Here is an 18,348-nt window from a genome sequence, read left to right as displayed (position 1 = left end):
ATGTGTGAGGTTGAGGGTGTGTGAGGGTGAGTGAGGGTGTGTGAGGGTGTGTGGGGGGAGTGAGGGTGAGGGGGTGACGGTGTGTGAGGGTGAGTGAGGGTGTGTGAGGGGGAGTGAGGGTGTGTGAGGGGGAGTGAGGGTGTGAGGGTGTGAGGGTGAGTGAGGGTGTGTGAGAGGGTGTGAGGGTGTGTGGGGGCTGAGGGTGAGGGGGGATGAGGGTGTGTGAGGGTGAGTGAGGGTGAGTGAGGGTGTGTGAGGGTGAGAGGGTGTGAGGGTGAGGGGGTTTGAGCTTGAGGGTGTGTGAGGGAGAGGGTGTGTGAGAGGGTGTGTGAGGGTGTGTGTGAGGGAGTGAGGGGAGGGTGAGGGGATGTGAGCGTGATGGTGTGTGAGGGTGTGTGAATGAGTGAGGGTGTGTGAGGGTGAGGGTGAGAGGGTGTGTGAGGGTGAGGGGGTATGAGGGTGTGTGAGGGTGAGGGTGTGTGAGGGTGAGGGGGTGAGGGTGAGTGAGGATGTATGAGGGTGAGGGAGTGTGAGGGTGAGTGACGGTGTGTGAGGGGGGTGAGGGTGAGGGTGTGTGTGGGTGAGGGGGGTGAGGGTGAGTGAGGATGTGTGAGAGTGAGGGTGTAAGAGGGTGAGTGAGGGTGTGTGAGGGGGTGAGGGTGAGGGGGTGAGGGTGAGCGAGGGTGTGTGAGGGTGAGTGAGGGTGTGTGAGGGTGAGTGAGGGTGAGAGGGTGTGAGGGTGTGAGGGTGAATGAGGGTGTGTGAGAGGGTGTGTGAGAGGGGTGAGGGTGTGTGAGGGTGAGTGATGGTGTTTGAGGGTGTGTGAGGGTGTGTGAGGGTGTGAGGGTGAATGAGGGTGTGTGAGGGTGTGAGGGTGAGTGAGGGTGTGTGAGAGGGTGTGAGGGTGTGTGAGGGTGTGTGAGGGTGAGGGTGTGTGAGGGTGAGGGGGTGTAAGGGTGAGGGAGGGTGAGGGGGTGTGAGGGAGAGGGTGTGTGAAGGAGAGGGTGTGTGAGGGAGAGGGTGTATGAGGGTGAAGGTGTGTGAGAGGGATGTGTGAGGGTGAGGGGTGTCAGGTTGAGGGGGTGTGAGGGTGATGGTGTGTGAGGATGTGTGAGAGGGTGTGAGGGTGTGTGGGGGCTGAGGGTGAGGGTGAGGGGGGATGAGGGTGTGTGAGGGTGAGTGAGGGTGTGTGAGGGTGAGTGAGGGTGAGAGGGTGTGAGGGTGAGGGGGGTGGAGGTTGAGGGTGTGTGAGGGTGAGGGTGTGTGAGAGGGTGTGTGAAGGGGTGTGTGAGGGTGTGAGGGGAGGATGAGGGGATGTGAGGGTGATGGTGTGTGAGGGTGAGGGTGTGTGAATGAGTGAGGGTGTGTGAGGGTGAGGGTGAGAGGGTGTGTAGGGGGTATGAGGGTGTGTGAGGGTGTGTGAGGGTGAGGGGGTGAGGGTGAGTGAGGATGTATGAGGGTGAGGGAGTGTGAGGGTGAGTGAGGGTGTGTGAGAGTGAGGGTGTGTGAGGGTGAGTGAGGGTGTGTGAGGGGATTGAGAGTGAGCGAGGGTGTGTGAGGGTGAGTGAGGGTGTGTGAGGGTGTGTAAGGGTGAGGGGGTGAGGGTGAGTGAGGATGTGTGAGAGTGAGGGTGTGTGAGGGTGAGTGAGGGTGTGTGAGGGGGTGAGGGTGAGGGGGTGAGGGTGAGCGAGGGTGTGTGAGGGTGAGTGAGGGTGTGTGAGGGTGTGAGGGTGAGTGAGGGTGTGTGAGAGGGTGTGAGGGGGTGTGAGGGGGTGTGAGGGTGAGGGGTGTGAGGGTGAGGGGGTGTGAAGTGAGGGAGGGTGAGGGAGAGTGAGGGTGTGTGAGAGGGGTGAGGGTGTGTGAGGGTGAGTGATGGTGTTTCAGGGTGAGTGAGGGTGTGTGAGGGTGTGAGGGTGAGTGAGGGTGTGTGAGAGGGTGTGAGGGTGTGTGAGGGGGTGTGAGGGTAAAGGGGTGTGAGGGTGAGGGGGTGTGAGGGTGAGGGAGGGTGAGGGAGGGTGAGGGTGAGGGTGTGTGAGGGAGAGGGTGTGTGAGGGTGAGGGTGTGTGAGAGGGGTGGGTGAGGGTGAGGGGGTGTCAGGTTGAGGGGGTGTGAGGGTGATGGTGTGTGAGGGTGTGTGAGTGCGGGTGTATGAGGGTGAGGGTGTATGAGGGGGTGTGAGGGTGTGTGAGGGGGTGTGAGGGTGTGTGAGGGGGTGTGAGGGTGTGTAAGTGTGAGTAGGTTTGAGGGTGAGTGAGGGGGTGTGAGGGAGTGTGAGGGTGTGTGAGGGTGAGAGGGTGTGGAGAGTGGGGGGGTGAGGGTGTGGGGGTGAGTGTGTGTAAGGGTGAGGGGGTGTGAGGGTGAGGGTGAGAGAGGGGGTGTGAGGGTGAGGGTGTGTGAGGGTTAGAGGGTGTGAGGGTGTGTGAGGGTGTGTGAGGGTGAGAGGGTGTGTGAGGGTGAGGGGGTGTGAGGGTGTGTGAGGGTGAGGGGGTGTGAGGGTGTGTGAGGGGGTGTGAGGGTGAGGGGGGTGTGATGGTGGGTGAGAGGGTGTGAGGGTGTGAGGGTGAGGGTGTGAGGGTGAGGGGGTGTGAGGGTGAGTGAGGGTGTGTGAGGGTGAGGGTGTGAGGGTGAGGGGGTGTAAGGGTGAGGGGGGTGAGGGTGTGTTTTGTTTTGCTGTGTTTTGTATGCTATGCTACGTTGTTTTGCTATCCTATGCTTTGTTTTGTTATGCTTTGCTATGTTTTGCTATCCTATGCTTTTGTTTGTTATGCTATGCTATGTTTTGTTATGCTATGCTGGTGAGGGTGTGTGAGGGTGAGTGAGGGTGCTGGAGGCTGTGTGAGGGTGTGTGAGGGTGAGAGGGTTGTAAGGGTGTGAGGGTGCGGGAGGGTGAGGGTGAGTGAGGGTGTGTGAGGGTGTGAGAGTGAGCGGGTGTGAGGGTGAGGGGGTGTGGGGGTGAGGGGGTGAGGGTGTGTGAGGTTGAGGGTGTGTGAGGGTGAATGAGGGTGTGTGAGGGTGTATGGGGGAGTGAGGGTGAGGGGGTGATGGTGTGTGAGGTTGAGTGAGGGTGTGTGAGGGTGAGTGAGGGTGTGTGAGGGGGAGTGAGGGGGAGATGATGTGAGGGTGAGTGAGGGTGTGTGAGAGGGTGTGAGGGTGTGTGGGGGCTGAAGGTGAGGGTGAGGGGGGATGAGGGTGTGTGAGGGTGAGTGAGGGTGAGTGAGGATGTGTGAGGGTGAGTGAGGGTGAGAAGGTGTGAGGGTGAGGGGTGTGAGGGTGAGGGTGTGTGAGGGTGAGGGTGTGTGAGGTTGAGGGTGTGTGAGGGTGAGGGTGTGTGAGGGGGTGTGTTAGGGTGGGAGGGGAGGGTGAGGGGATGTGAGGGTGATGGTGTGTGAGGGTGAGGGGGAGTGAGGGTGTGTGAGGGTGAGGGTGTGTGAGGGTGAGTGAGGATGTGTGAGGGTGAGGGAGTATGAGGGTGAGTGATGCTGTGAGGGTGAGGGTGTGTGAGGGTGAGTGGGGTGAGGGTGAGGGTGAGTGAAGATGTGCAAGAGTGAGGGTGTGTGAGGGTGAGTGAGGGTGTGTGAGGGGGTGAGGGTGAGGGGGTGAGGGTGAGCGAGGGTGTGTGAGGGTGAGTGAGGGTGAGTGAGGGTGAGAGGGTGTGAGGGTGTGAGGGTGAGTGAGGGTGTGTGAGAGGGTGTGTGAGAGGGGTGAGGGTGTGTGAGGGTGAGTGATGGTGTTTGGGGGTGAGTGAGGGTGTGTGAGGGTGTGAGGGTGAGTGAGGGTGTGTGAGGGAGAGGGTGTGTGAGGGTGAGGGTGTGTGAGAGGGGTGTGTGAGGGTGTGGGTGTGTGGGTGAGATGTCAGGTTGAGGGGGTGTGAGGGTGATGGTGTGTGAGTGAGTGAGGGTGTTTGCGGGTGAGGGTGTATGAGGGTGTGTGAGGGTGTGTGAGGGGGTGTGAGGGTGTGTAAGGGTGAGTAGGTATGAGGGTGAGTGAGGGTGTGTGAGGGTGTGTGAGGGTGTGTGAGGGTGTGTGAGGGTGAGAGGGTGTGGAGAGTGGATGTGTGAGGGTGAGGGGGTGTGAGGGTGAGAGAGGGTGTGCGAGGGTAAGAGGGTGTGAGGATGTGTGAGGGTGAGAGGGTGTGTGAGGGTGAGAGGGTGTGTGAGGGTGAGGGGGTGTGAGGGTGAGGGGGTGTGAGGGTGAGGGTGAGGGGGTGTGAGGGTGAGGGGGGTGTGAGGGTGGGTGTGAGGGTGTGTGAGGGTGATGGGGTGTGAGGGTGAGGGTGTGTGAGGGTGTGTGAGGGTATGTGAGGGTGAGGGTATGTGTGGGTGTGAGGGTGAGTGATGGTGAGAGGGTTGTGAGTGTGAGGGGGTGAGGGTGAGTGAGGGTGTGTGAGGGGGTGAGGGTGAGGGTGTGAGGGTGAGTGAAGGTGTGTGAGGGTGAGGGTGTGAGGGTGAGGGGGTGTGAGGGTGAGGGGGTGAGGGTGTGTGAGGGTCTGTGAGGATATGTGAGGGTGTGAGTGTGAGAGGGTGTGAGGGTGAGGAGGTGTGACAGTGAGGGTGTGTGAGGGTCCAAAGTAGTGAAATATATAAGACAGTGGACTTAGGGGGTAATGAAGGAGCCGGTGGGGCAATGGATGGGTAGGTCTTGGCGGGCAAAAACAGCAATCGAAGGAGAGGATGAGCAACACTGGATGCGGGGGAGAAACATTAGCAAAAGCAACACAGAGCATATGGGAGGGGTGGGAGCTTGGGCACACAAGAAATCTCGCAAAATGAGGGAGACAGCAACACGGAGAGTGGGACAGGTATTTAGGGGGTAAGCATTGAGCATGTGCTCTGGCAGAATGATGTGGGTGCCAATGTTTTTACATTTATATTTATGCGATTGGTCAGCAATTCAGAAGGCATGAAAAAGAAGGTGTGCAAAAGTACATTTGTTTAAGACGGAGGAGCTGACAGCAATTTGCTCACTGGTATCCCTGGCTACACTCCTCCCTCTGCACCAAAATTGTTTTAAAAAAATGTTGGGGGGCATATGAGGCAACGGATGAGCAGGTGGGGAGGGTAAAAGCAGCACATGCATGGCAGCAACTCTGGGGTGGGGGTAAAGCTACTGAGAGAGAAAGCAAAAGAAAGCAACAGAGAGATTGTACACGGGAGAAGAACACGAGAAAGAGCTTGGAAAACAAGGCCTCAAGTGACAGCAATAAAGCAACAAGCTCTCGGCATTGCTGTGGCGGGGCGGGGGAGCGCATTCCTTTCATGTCTGATGCGGGGCGCAGGGAGCAAATGGTGAGCGCGCGCCCGGCGCACATGCACTGGCCATAATCCGCATTCCAAAGCCCTCTTGCAGCATTTCCTGGAGCCCCTACATAAGTCTCGCCGGAGCAATGCGCAAGCGCATTGGCTCAGGCGAGACCTAAACAGCCCTCTAATGTTAAAGATAGTTCAGCATTCATGGGGGCGCTGCTGGGAGAGGGAGATCACCATACCTGTGAAAGGACTGGAAGGATACCAACTCTGGATGGTGGGTTTTAGAGTGGCACCGCAGGTGGGATTTTCTGCTCCCTGAGGGAGAAGATGAAAAAGGGGAGGATTAGTGCTCTGAAGAGGAAGGAACAGCGCCAGGGCAAGTATCATGATTTTGGGGGCAGGGGCAGTACAGAAGCGGTGTAGTATGCTGTGTGCTAGGCCATAACAATGTACTACTTTCCCAATAGCGCCTCCCAGATGTGGGACCTGGGAAAACCTAACAGGAGCATATAGAGAGTGTAATCAAATGCAGCACTATAGGTGCAGTTACAGACTGCATTGTGCTTTGAGCTGCACACGGCAGCTTTGGTAGCTTTGGTCAAGCATGTTGCATAAGAAGGACTGATGCCATGGCCCATATCTTTGAGGAGAAACATGGTATTTATGGAACAGAGGACTTATGGAGCATGAGGCCTTAGGGGACTCATGAGTGGGGTGGTGGAGAAGGCTGTTTAGTCACTGAGTAAAATGTAATTATACCAACTGTAAAACTAATGTTGCATGAATATGTTTGCAAAAAATTCATACCAAATTATGCATTCTGTACGAAGATCATTTTGTCACCTCACGAAAAGATGTAACAAACCGCAATATTTTATAAAACCTAATCGTAACAGGCCATCATAGTCATAATAATCTTTATTGGGCCAGTTAGAAAAGCCATAAAATTACAGAATAAAACAGTTAAAAAACAAATACACTCTTCATTAAGTAAAAATTATTATAATCACTTATACTGCTTCCAAAGAATTAAAAGACATCTTTTTCCCTTAACTTAATAGCAGCAACAATGTAACTCAAACAGCAGCGCAATTTTCAAATGAGGACAGGTATTGCAAATATTTGAATCCCTCTTTATATGAAGTGAAGTGAATGTGCATTAAAATAGGCTGTTGGAGCGTTGTCTAAAAGTGTTAAAAAGGGAGCAAATATTAAAAAAAATGTGTGATTGATTGAGCAGATGTGCCATCACAAGGGCAGCAAGGGAGAGATTTGCACCATGTACCAGTTACAGGAAAAGCTACAAAAAATGTATCGTATTCAGTCTTAACCTAGTCAAGTAAAATCTGTGCTCAGGATTTCAAACCCAGGATAAATAAAGTTCTGCACCTATGGTTGAACAATTTCCAGATACCTAGTAGCTGAACTAATTTGAGGTGTTTTTCCTAATCTCATGTCCTCTCTATATGATTCATCAACCCGTTTATTACTTTAGACTTAGCAGTTAAAATTTCCAGTGTGTCAAACAGTTGACTAAAACCCAAAGTATGAAAGGTATCCATGACATATGTTAACCATGGGATAGTCATCATATTTTCGAGACTGAGACAGTCCATTAGCACCTGCCTGGAGATTTCTGCCCTAGGATTGTGCCATAAATTTAACCACAATATTAGCAATGCAATTTTATTTTGATCCTCCTCAAAGCCTATGCCAATTTCTAAGTGGGAGATGAGACTTGAGGTAGATTTCGGAATACCTAAGAGCCTACATATAAAACTGTTTTCTGATGCATTTAGCTTCCCAGGGGCAGCATATCCCCAAACTCCAGCTCTGTATAAGATATATATATATATATATATGTATATATGATCGATATTTGCTTTTATACAATTGGATCATCTCAATAAAGGACTTATGGCCCAATCTTTTAGTACTCTGAGTTAATAGTCTGTCCCATGAACCGTTAGCCTCTATCAACTTTCTACAATCATTCAAAAATGGGTAGTTTTTCAATTGGAAACACCGTGTAAAAAAGCTTTTCGATTTAGTATTGTTTGGCCCACATAGCATAACACACTATTTTTGTTGGTTCATTTTTAAATTCAGATTGGTTATAAAATCATGAAATCCATTTAATAGATTTTGAAGCCCATTTGCAGTTAAAGATAAAAGAATGCGCCATCGGCGTAAAGCAAAGCCAGAACCGGTTTTGAACCAATTTTGGGCTTATCCTTACTATATGAACTTATTACTTCACACAAAGAGATAATATAAAATACAAATCAAAAAGGGGCTAAATTGCAGACTTGCCTGACCCCTCCTGTAACTTTGATAGGGGTCATGCAATCACCTGTTCGTCATAAGACTGACTCTTGTAGAAGAGTCCCAACGTAAACGTTTTACGAGACCTCAAGGTGGGGACTCAAAACTCGCTTTGGCCATCATGTTCCACAACACATCCCTGTCAACCAGGTCAAAAGCACAGGAGAAGTCCATAAAATTGATGTGTGGAGCACCTCTCCTGGCTTTGACATACTTACCTGTGATAAGAGTGAAATGTAATGTTTGATCCACCGTTCCTAAACTGGAGAGAAAACCGTATAGTGTTGGTGAAAAAAAGGAGTTTGCCTCTGCTAAGTCTTCCAACGTTGTTCGATATTACAAGCCCCAAGATCTTTACTGTGGAGTTGAGCACCGAGATTGCATGGCAGCATGTAAGTAACATTTGATCTCCCTTTTTGTAAATGGGAACTATGATGGCTTTTCTCCAGGAATCAATCACCTCTCCCTCCATTGCTGCCCTTAGCACATTGAATGACAAGAGGTGCTCAAAAGTCCTTATTGAAATAAAACAGACCAATAGGTACCCCATCCAGGTCTGGGATTTTCCCACTCGCAGCACCCTTAATTGTTTTGGTTACAAATTAAAGATCTATAAAATGTGTTACATAATTTTCTTGGGGGGCAGGGAAGTCAGCCCCATTAACCAATTGTCCCTCTCCTTTCACCTTATCTCGATTCAAAATAAGGGGAAAATTCAATGAAAAAAGTTAACAGGTCAATAGTGACCCTTTTTTAAACTTACACCCTTGTTTACTGAGTAACTAATCTTGGACACAATCTAAAAGAAAAAAGTCTCCTTGTTAGAGTCCTACATTTCCAGATGGGTTTTCCCATTTCATTGTGACTCTGTGTCTTACGAGCACCCTAGAGATGGAGAGCGATACCTCGATGTCACAAGCGTTCACTTTGTGCACCATTTGTGTTGTGCATAATGACATACACTCATATGTTATGAATCCTGTTTCTGATATTTCCAGCCCTGAAGAAGTCAAGGGTTATTACACCAACGACGAAACACGTGTTGGCTGGACCTTGTAATGTTTCTGGAATAAAAAAAAAGAATACTTGCATAAATACTATACTGGGTTTGATTTCAACTTTGGATAAGACTTCCAAACTACACGAACGCATGTGCACAGGATTGGACTTTATATATTTTGGACCTTTTGGTCCCATTTGGAGGGTTTTGGGGGGTTTTCCCTCACGTGTTGCACCGTTTGATTTTATGTATTAATCTACAAAGACGATACACTGCTGGCAACGTATTTCCTGTGCAAAATAATACCCCCTTTTTGGTCAAGTGTTGAAGTTTTGTTCAAGATATTATTGAGAGTGCTGATGTTGTTAGGGGAGGTAATCTTCATGTGCAATTGCATATCATCAGTGTATATATGGTAGGAGATGTTGGAGTGTTTGAGGATTTCAGTCAGGGGTTCCATGTAAAGATGAAACAGGATGGGGGAAAGTGAAGAACCTTGGGGAACGCTGATAGTGACTGGTGTCTGATCGGATAAGTCATGATTGAATATGACCACTGTTCTCAGTCAGTCAAAATACTTTATTCGGTTTGTTTTAAAACCATAAAAGCATACTAAAATTTATACACAGAAATTTAAAAACCATCAATTCATTACAGATTAAAATAGAGGAAGTTTAACATGAAGTTTAAAACACAATACACAATATTCAAATTTCTTGTTGGGCGAAATTCATAGAACCCAGTTACTAAACTGAGACACGACAAACATTCATTTAGATCAGTTAAAATGCGTTAAAGTCAGTTGAGCTTAACCTAAGTTTTCTCTTGATTCTTACGGCCGCGGAGAGGAAGCTAGCAACATTAAAAATTTCCAAAACATTTGATAGCAGCTGTAAATATAGTAGTGCAGGCTTCGCCTGAAGAAAGCCTTTGTTAGCTAGGATAGGTATAATAAAATGCTTCCTAATGAAGGTAAAGTGCTTGCAGAGGAGAATAAAGTGCATCGTGTCCTGGGTGGAGGCATCATCACATGAGCAAACCCCTAATTCCTCCACCCTTTTTCATCCTGGTGACTCTTTAAAAAGGAAGTGGACTTGGTTCAACCTAAATCTGGTCAATAAAAATCGGTGATTGGGGTTTGTAACAATAGCCAGATAGGGTTCAATAGTCAAAACGGTTTTCCACAATTGCTGGGCTCTTACCGTCGGTTTGACCAACTCCCTATCCTCTCTGGCTAAATTAGCCATTAAAATATACGAATCCTTCACCCATTTAATGTCCCCCTTCGTCAATTTCTCGGGTAAATTATATAGCTCAGGGCGACCCAGTGACACTGACATGTTATACACATATTTAAGCCATGGGATGTGATTCCCATTGTCCAGGGCTAAGCAATCTTTGAGGATTTCCTGGTTCAGCCCCAATTCTGGGTTCAGCCAAATCGAGATCCATTTTAGAAGGGGAGCCATGGTGATCTGATCTTCCACAAATCTGGCACTACACTCCTGATGGACTATATAGCCAGCAGTCGAGTGTGGGACGCATAAAATTTTCCTAAGAAACTTGTCCTCCACTACCTGTATTGATTTCACATTCCTAATTCCCCAAATATCAGCACCGTACATTGCGAGGGAGGCGCATTTTGCGCTGTATATTTTCAGGAGGGCTTGCATGGGCCTAGCCCCCAGCTTACGAGCAAAGCCCAAGACGGCAGCAGTTGATCTTGCCATGATATTACTTTTGGCTATAATTTGTGGAGACCAAGTGCCTTGATCGTCAAATATGACTCCTAAATACGGGAAGGTAGACACCTTAGACAGCACGTTTCCATCGCAATGAAAGGTTTTATCTCTTGTGGTCTTCGGGCCAATTTTCATTATATAGTGCCGGGATCAAACATTGCCCGACACGCGGGATATCTTTACACGAATCGCATAATACGGTGTCCAAACTGTTAATGTAGAGGGTGAACAATAACGGGGCCATGATGCAACCTTGTCTGACCCCGTTTGTAATGCGTATGCCATCGGTGCAGTTGCCCGTTTGATCGTAGCGCACCTTGGCAGTCAAACCCCTATGTAGGTCTGCAAGAAAATAAACAATATTACTGTCAATTCCTAATTTCAGAAGCATAGCCCACAGTTTGGACCTGTTCACTCGGTCGAAGGCCGAGGAAAGGTCCATAAATGCCAGAAAAAGTACTCCCTGCTTGGCAACTGTGTATTTCCCAATCAGTAAGTATAGGTTGAGGCATTGATCTAACGTGCCCCTACCCTTCCTGAAGCCGTATTGCAAATCTGAAAGGGTCGTAGTATCCTCTAGCCAGTTTGTGAGTTGGCTAAGCACCACCCTTCCGAGCACCTTAACTGCGGAGTCGATGAGGGATATAGGTCGAAAACATGTGGGGTCCCCTCTATTACCTTTCTTAAAGATCGGTACTATTACCGATTCTGTCCACGTCTTAGGTAGGCCGGATTTACAGGCCTTATTAAAGACGTTACTCAATATGTTGGACCAAGTTTCAATATCAGATTTGAAAAGGTCAGCCGGAACGCCATCTGGTCCCGGGGCCTTGTTGCTTGTCATCTGTTTTATCGCCACAGACACCTCTGAGACTGAGAAAGTTAAGGTATATGCCTCGATCTTAAAATCTGGGTTGACACTGGTATCATCCCCATCATATACTGATTTAAAATGATTATGCCAGATCTGCTCCTGAGTACCACAGTCGAACTGGCTATTCGGGGACTCACAAAAGAAAGGCTTGTTTACCACCTCCCAAAACTTGGAGCTGTTTCTAATTACATCGCAGGAGCCCTTATCTAAGCCCTGACGATTTTTAAGACTTTTGTGTTCAACTTTGTGTCCTTACTATTTTAATTAAAAACTTACCTGACCCTTGCAGGGACCTCTCCTTGCCTCGTTTTCCCCCGTGCAGCCGAGGTAGACGCTGCAACGGGGTCAGCCTCTCTCGCTCGCCGTCATCAGCGAGCTGCTCCCCGAGCCACGCCCACTCTCTTTTGGCCACGCCCTGAACGGCCCTATATATTATGTGCTTTCCCCGTACGCGCAGCGGACGGGCGCAGCGGGCGCGCCGTTTGCGCGCCGAAGGCGCGCCTAAGGCAAGCCCGTCTGCGCCCGTCCGCAACCGGACGGGCCCAGGGCCCCGGGATGCTGCCCTTCCCATCACTTATTCCCCTGCTTCACTCAGAAATCTCCAGCAGCCCTCTTGTGCTCTTTCGTCCACAATTTGGGATCGTCTGGTGTCTCTCGGCATCTCGGCCGACCTGCCTTTTCCCAGACTCACCCGGGCATTCGCATCCGTCCCCACCCTGCCCGAGACCTGTATTCGCATACTGTATCTCAATACACGTTCTCTTCCTCAACACCATGCCGATATCTTTCTTTTGTTGACGGCCGAGAATCCAGATATCCTGCTGCTTACTGAGACCTGGCTGTCTGATCTTTCCCTCCCTGACATCCTGGCTGCCCTACCCCCTAACTATTACATGCTGAACGCCAATCGGCCTAACGGCCGCCGTGGCGGTGGGGTGGCGGCAGTCATACGCAAAGACCTACCTTTCATCACGTCTTCTTCACTATGTCTTCCTGATGTCGAGTATCTCGTCATCAGCCTGGCAACTGAAGCTGGTGCCCTGACCCTTATTGTCCTATACCGTCCCCCTACCTCCATGCCCCTGTTTCCCACCGCTCTCTGCGAGCAGCTCTCTGCCTTAATGACTTCTTCAGCCCGTGTCGCCATGTTTGGAGATTTCAACTACTCTTTCAATCACGCTGATGCTGGCCCCCATGCCACCGAATTGTTCGAGGCGCTTCTTAGCCTTAATTTGACTCAGCACGTCACCTCCCCTACCCACATCGGGGGCAACATCCTAGACCACATCTGGACACAGGGGGTGTCGTTCTCTGGCCCGACTATCTCCCCTTGTGTCTGGTCCGATCACTCATTGATCGAATCTTCCATCCTTGTAAAGGGCCTGGTTAGGCCTCCCCCTTTGGATGGAGGGGCCGCTCGGAAATGGAAGACCCTTGATTCATCTGCCTTTCTCTCCTCTCTTGCTGAGACCCAGCCTCCAACTCCTGACACCCTGGATGTTAACATCATGGACGCCAACATCTCCCATTGGCTTACGACGGCTAGCGACCTATTTGCACCCTTGTCCTGCTTCCCTCGAACACGTCTCAATAACTCTCACAAATGGTACAACCCTGCACTGAAACAACAACATCTTGAGCTGCGCCAACTGGAGGGTAGATGGAGGCGTAATTACCTTAGCTCTGACAGGGAAGCGTATGTGTCGGCACGGAAAGCTTATAAAAAAGCCATTATCTCAACCAAGTCTGTCATCATCTCCGACAGAATTTTAACAGCCCCCAACAAACCCAAAGAGATCTTCAAGGTCCTTGGCGAATTAACATCGGCCGCCAGGACACTCCCGAATCTGCCTCCCTCCTCAGAGTCATGCAATGCTTTAAACTCCTTTTTCATCGACAAGATCATTACAATCAAAAATTCCATTCCCCATTCCCTCCCTCCAGCCACAGCAGCATCCCCTCCCGTCAATACCTCCATCCTGTCCCGGTTTCCTACACTCGACCCGGAATCGCTTGCCAGGCTGTCTATCCGCATGAAATCTGGATCCCCCAAGGACTGCTGCCCCTCTTCTGTGCTCCGCGATATCTGTCACACCCTTCCACATTGCATTCTTCCTTTACTTAATTCCTCCCTCAACTCTGGCATAGTCCCCAGGTCATTTAAGGAGGCCGTACTGGTGCCTCTGTTAAAGAAACCTGGCGCTGACCCAGCGGTCCTCGCTAACTATCGGCCCATCTCCCTCTTGCCCTTCCTGTCTAAAATCTTGGAGTCTTAATAGCCTTGGTAATGTCCCGACTGGACTTTTCTAATTCAATATACCACGGCCTTCCCAAATCCCAGCTGTCCAGGCTACAGATCGTACAGAACCAGGCTGCTAGGCTTGCTTTCAAAATCCTTAGATGGCAGTCGGCCCAACCCCTATTACATCAACTCCACTGGCTTCCAGTCAGTGGAAGAATAGCCTTTAAGGTCCACTGCCTGGTCTTCAAGGCTCTCACCGGTCCCTCCCCTGCCTTCCTCAAGTCTCTAATTACTCCTTATTGTCCCTCTCGTACCCTGAGGTCCACCCACCTCCAGCTCCTAGTCGTTCCCCGCTTTAAACTTACTAGATCTGGTGGTCGTAGTTTCTCTTATCTGGCCCCTAAGCTGTGGAACTCCCTCCCACTCTCACTTAAGACCTCCTGTTCCCTCCTCTCTTTCAGGAAATCCCTAAAAACATTGCTTTTCTCCCACCTCCACTAAATTCCCTCTGTTCAATCTTAGGATCCTATCAGCGCCAGGAAACTTATGGTGACAGTGCGCTTAACAAATGCCTCATAACATAACATAACATAACATAACATCGGTGGATAATAACTCCTCCCAAGCTTCCTTTCTGATCTCCTTTTTCCGGTTTGTTTGAGCCAGTTTATATGCTTTCCTTAAAGTGGATATTATGTGTTTGTCTGATGGGTTTTGTTTCAAGGCAGTCATCAACTTCCTGTGGGCTGATGAACAGCTATGGTCAAACCATCTCTCCCCAGCCCTATCCTGTTCTCTATGTGGTTGTTTAAGGTCCATGGAGATTTGTTTGCATAGTTTGGTGTAGGCCGTCAAAACAACCTCATCCCCATTGCATACATTCTTACAAATGGACATCTCATGACCCATCATAGCCAACAAGTTGGCATGGAAGTCTTGGGGTAACACCCGGCACCATTTAATTCTTCGGGCTTGATCAGTGGGCCGTAAAGCTAATATGCCCACACTTTTTAAAAATGTTCCCCAATTTCTTTAGATCATCCATTGTGGTCAATGTTACAGGATTATGGTCGCTAAATATAGACCAGAACACTGAGTACCTCCTTACTCTGGTGGACAAAGTTGTACTGATGAAAATGTAGTCAATAATTGACCCAGTGCTATTACCCTTAAAGGTCGGTACCACCAGGCCCCCTCCGGGTGGTTTTGGGTAAATCAGACCGTTAGCTGCAACCAATTTCTCCAGAAAGACTCCCTGCGGTGAATGTTCAAAATGAGTATCTTCTTGATCGGCCGGGCCCAATCTATCCCAGACTTGGCAATTATTGTCACAGCAATGTATGTTAAAATCACCCAAAAGAATGACCGAATGAGGTTTATTATTAGTCACGTTATATGAATCGAGAAACTGATAAAGACTGACTAGGTATTCATTATTAAAAGCTCTATCAAAAGAATTATAAACATTAATAATGAGCCAATTACCAATGTCAGCGGACGCAATTTGTACTGCCAAACAATGTAATGAACCTGTTTCTAGTTTGGTGTAAGTGCCCGCAATTTTCAAAGAAATCAATGTCAATAAGCCATCCTTTGCCCTTCCCATGGGGGTAGCTGTTGCAGATAAAAAAAAGGTCGCATAGCCATCCAGATTGAAGGAGTTATTAGTATCCCAGGTTTCCTGTAGCCCAATGATATCCGACTCAATTAAACAGGCCCTCCACCTAGCATCGTCACACTTCCCTTTTAAACCCGCGATATCCCAACTGAGTATCTTTGTCCCTTCGTAGGTTGTCTCTGTGAGGACACCTGACACTGGTGTTTCCCCAGGGGCCTACCCAATAATGAGGGCAGTTTCCTCTTGTATCAGAGGCTCCAGTCAGTCGATCTCCTCTAGATCTGTGAATGGCTCGAACCTATTAAGGGTCGGGACGTTGTACTCATAGGTACCCCGGGAGTGTAATCTATCTGTTGGCTCAATCCTGCCTCTTGCAAATGGTAAAAATAACCCAACGGTAAAACCCCAATGCCCGCCCCACTTAAGCTCCTTGATTCAGCCCTCTCTAGGATGAGCTTAACAATTTGCGGGGACCCGAAGTTTAATATCACACAATCCCCCTACAGGATTTAACCGAATTGCCTATCCAAGCGATCCTGCGCGTCATTTTAAACTCCCTAAATAGGCGGCTGCCAAGTCCTGTTAAATTTTCTAGGTGGTGGAGAGCTTTATTCCTAAGAGAGGTCCAATGTTCCTCCGTCTCAGGTTGTAATGGAGGTACATTGGATAAGATAATAGTATAAGGAGTAGCCTCCGGTGGTAAATTAAACTGGGTGGATCTGTCTTGGTGATTTTGTCCTCCAGGGTCTGCCCCTAGACGATGGGTTTCGCTTATCTCCGACCTTTGTCGACTTTTGGGGCGGGGTTATTGCTTCTCGAGTCATGGGGAATTCGAGTGTCAATATTACAACCTCTACCTGACACCCCTAATGATCCATTAGGAATAATAGGTAATGCCATCACCTGCTCAGTAGGCCCTTTCGACCCTTCACCCACCAAGGCGCAATGGGGTAGGGGTAAATGATTTTCGATTTTACTCAATCTATCATCTATCTCCGCTAATTTACTCGCAATGGGTTTGAGTAGTAATAGGAACTTTTCCTCAAGTTTGGCTACTATTCGATCTTCTAGGTCAAGTTGCCCCTGCCTGAGAAAACTTTGTGAGTTGGCAGTAGTTGGGCTGGGTACAGATGGAACAACCTTCTCTTGTACACAGCCTTTCTGTCCCCGAGTATCTCTGGTTTTAGAAACCTTACTAGACTAGTTGCTGGGATGCTACCTGCCTTCCTTTTTTTTGTTGGGGCGCTAGCAGCAGCGACATTCCCCCCTTTTTCTGCATTGGCTAGTCGTTGCTGCCGGGTTAAAATTTTGGAGGGAGAGGGCGAGTTATTAACAAACATCTCGGTGACCTGAGATAAGTCATCCATTACTACAATCGATGATGCTGAGACTGAATGGTGGATCTGGGCCTCATGCACAGTTACCGTTTTTCTCGATTCCACTGTGTCTAATGGCAACAAAGGACCAGGGGATAAATGTACAAAAGGGAGCCGAGTGGGTTCCAATGACAACCTCTTTTGTGTCAGCTTGATTTCGTGCATTAAAGCCGACTCAGCCCTGTTGAAAAAAGCGTCAAGAGTGCCCACTATCCCTGCAACCCCAACCCCCTTGCCATGACCCTTATTCATTGCAGTTGTTAATACTATATAGGAACACAGCGATTAGGGTAACAAGGGGAAACACACTGACCCAAATCCTCTTGAGATGCCAGGCACTGAAATAAAGAGGGGTGGCCCAGCCCAGCCTCCCCCAGCCGCTGACGGGCGCGGACGGGCCTGCCCTTGGCCCGGGCTTCTCCTGCGCTGCAGGAGGGCCGCGGTGAATTTATGCGCCTCCTGGCGCAGCAGCTGATGATCCGATCCGAGCGCGCCCCGGGGACTCTGGGTATTGTAGTCCCGGCGCGCTCAGAGAGCAAAGATCCTCCTTGGGCAAACTCGACAATGTCCTGGGACTTCGGGAGTGTAGAGGGCAAGGCAAGTGGCAAAAACGCGGGTCAGGAACCAGCAGTAGACTTAAGGCGCGTCATAATCATTGTCAACAGATTTCCAAAAACGATTCCAAACTTTAGTAATGATAAATTTCTCTCACAATGTTTTTAAGTTGCCTTAAAATAAACTTCCAATGAGTCAAATATGAAACATTTCAATATTCAAGTGAAGGTGGTGGTATCCCTTATGCATTTCGGGACTAGAGGACCCCTTCATTTGAGGACTCATTTCATGTTATCCACGTCTGCATAGGCGGGCTCCTGGGCTCACGCGGCCTCCCGGTATTCTGCCGGAATTCTACCGGTCCAGAGGAGATAGTCTGAAGGCACACCAGAAACTCTTGCGGTTCGCGGCTCCCACCGCTGCCGCCGCCGCTGCCCACCGCAGACCGCCTCCACACGCGTCCGCTCCAACTCGCTCCAATTCGCGTCTCCACCAACCGTGACGTTTTGAGCCCGAATACAGTAGGTGGCGCTATTGCTGTTCTCTATAAGGTGTACGCACGCGCGCACCGAAGTCACCCAAAGCAGGGTGGATTTAGCACGCACACTGTGACATCCCACTAGAGCGTCATTTCCTGATTGCGGCCGGGAGGCAGAGGAAGAGACGACGGTGACACGTTAGTTTTACCCTTAAGGTCTGTGGGGGGCTTGCATACACCAGCATTCACTTGCTGCATTCATTTTCCTAATAGTGTGCAGCTGCGGGCTGATGTGGGTCTTTGAGATAGTATTCATGTTAATTGCAGCACCCATGTGCGCTGCAATTAACATGAATACTACCTCAAAGGCCCACATCAGCCTCGCAGCTGTGCACTATTAGGAAAATTAATGCAGCAAATCTTAAGCACAAAGTGTGCTTTCAGGATTCTGAAAACACAAGTTGTGTTGGTTGACTTTCTGCATTTCTTTTCTTAATAGTGCGCATCTGCGGGACTGATGTGGTCCTTTGAGATAGTATTCATGTTAATTGCAGGGCACACACGGGTACTGCAATTAACATGAATACTCTTTGAAAAGCCCACAATCAGCCCCGCAGCCGCGCACTATTAGGAAAAGGAATGCAGAGAGTCAATAAGCACGATGTGTGCTTTCAGGATTCTGAAAGCACACAACATGTTTGAGACTGCATTTCTACTATTTAAAAATGGATGCACAAACTTTGTCTGTGTTTGGCAGAACTAAATAAACAATTAGTTTTAATATACACAATTCCAGCTTGTAACTGACAGGCACCAAAACATTCAGAACCCACCGATGGTACAACAGTATTACACACTATGGGCCAGATGTAGGTAAATGTCATTTACCGAT

The sequence above is a fragment of the Lissotriton helveticus genome, chromosome 1_1 (genome assembly GCF_964261635.1).
Source record: "Lissotriton helveticus chromosome 1_1, aLisHel1.1, whole genome shotgun sequence".
NCBI lineage: Eukaryota > Metazoa > Chordata > Amphibia > Caudata > Salamandridae > Lissotriton > Lissotriton helveticus.
The sequence above is the reverse complement of the archived record's forward strand: the minus strand, read 5'-3'. Positions refer to the sequence as shown.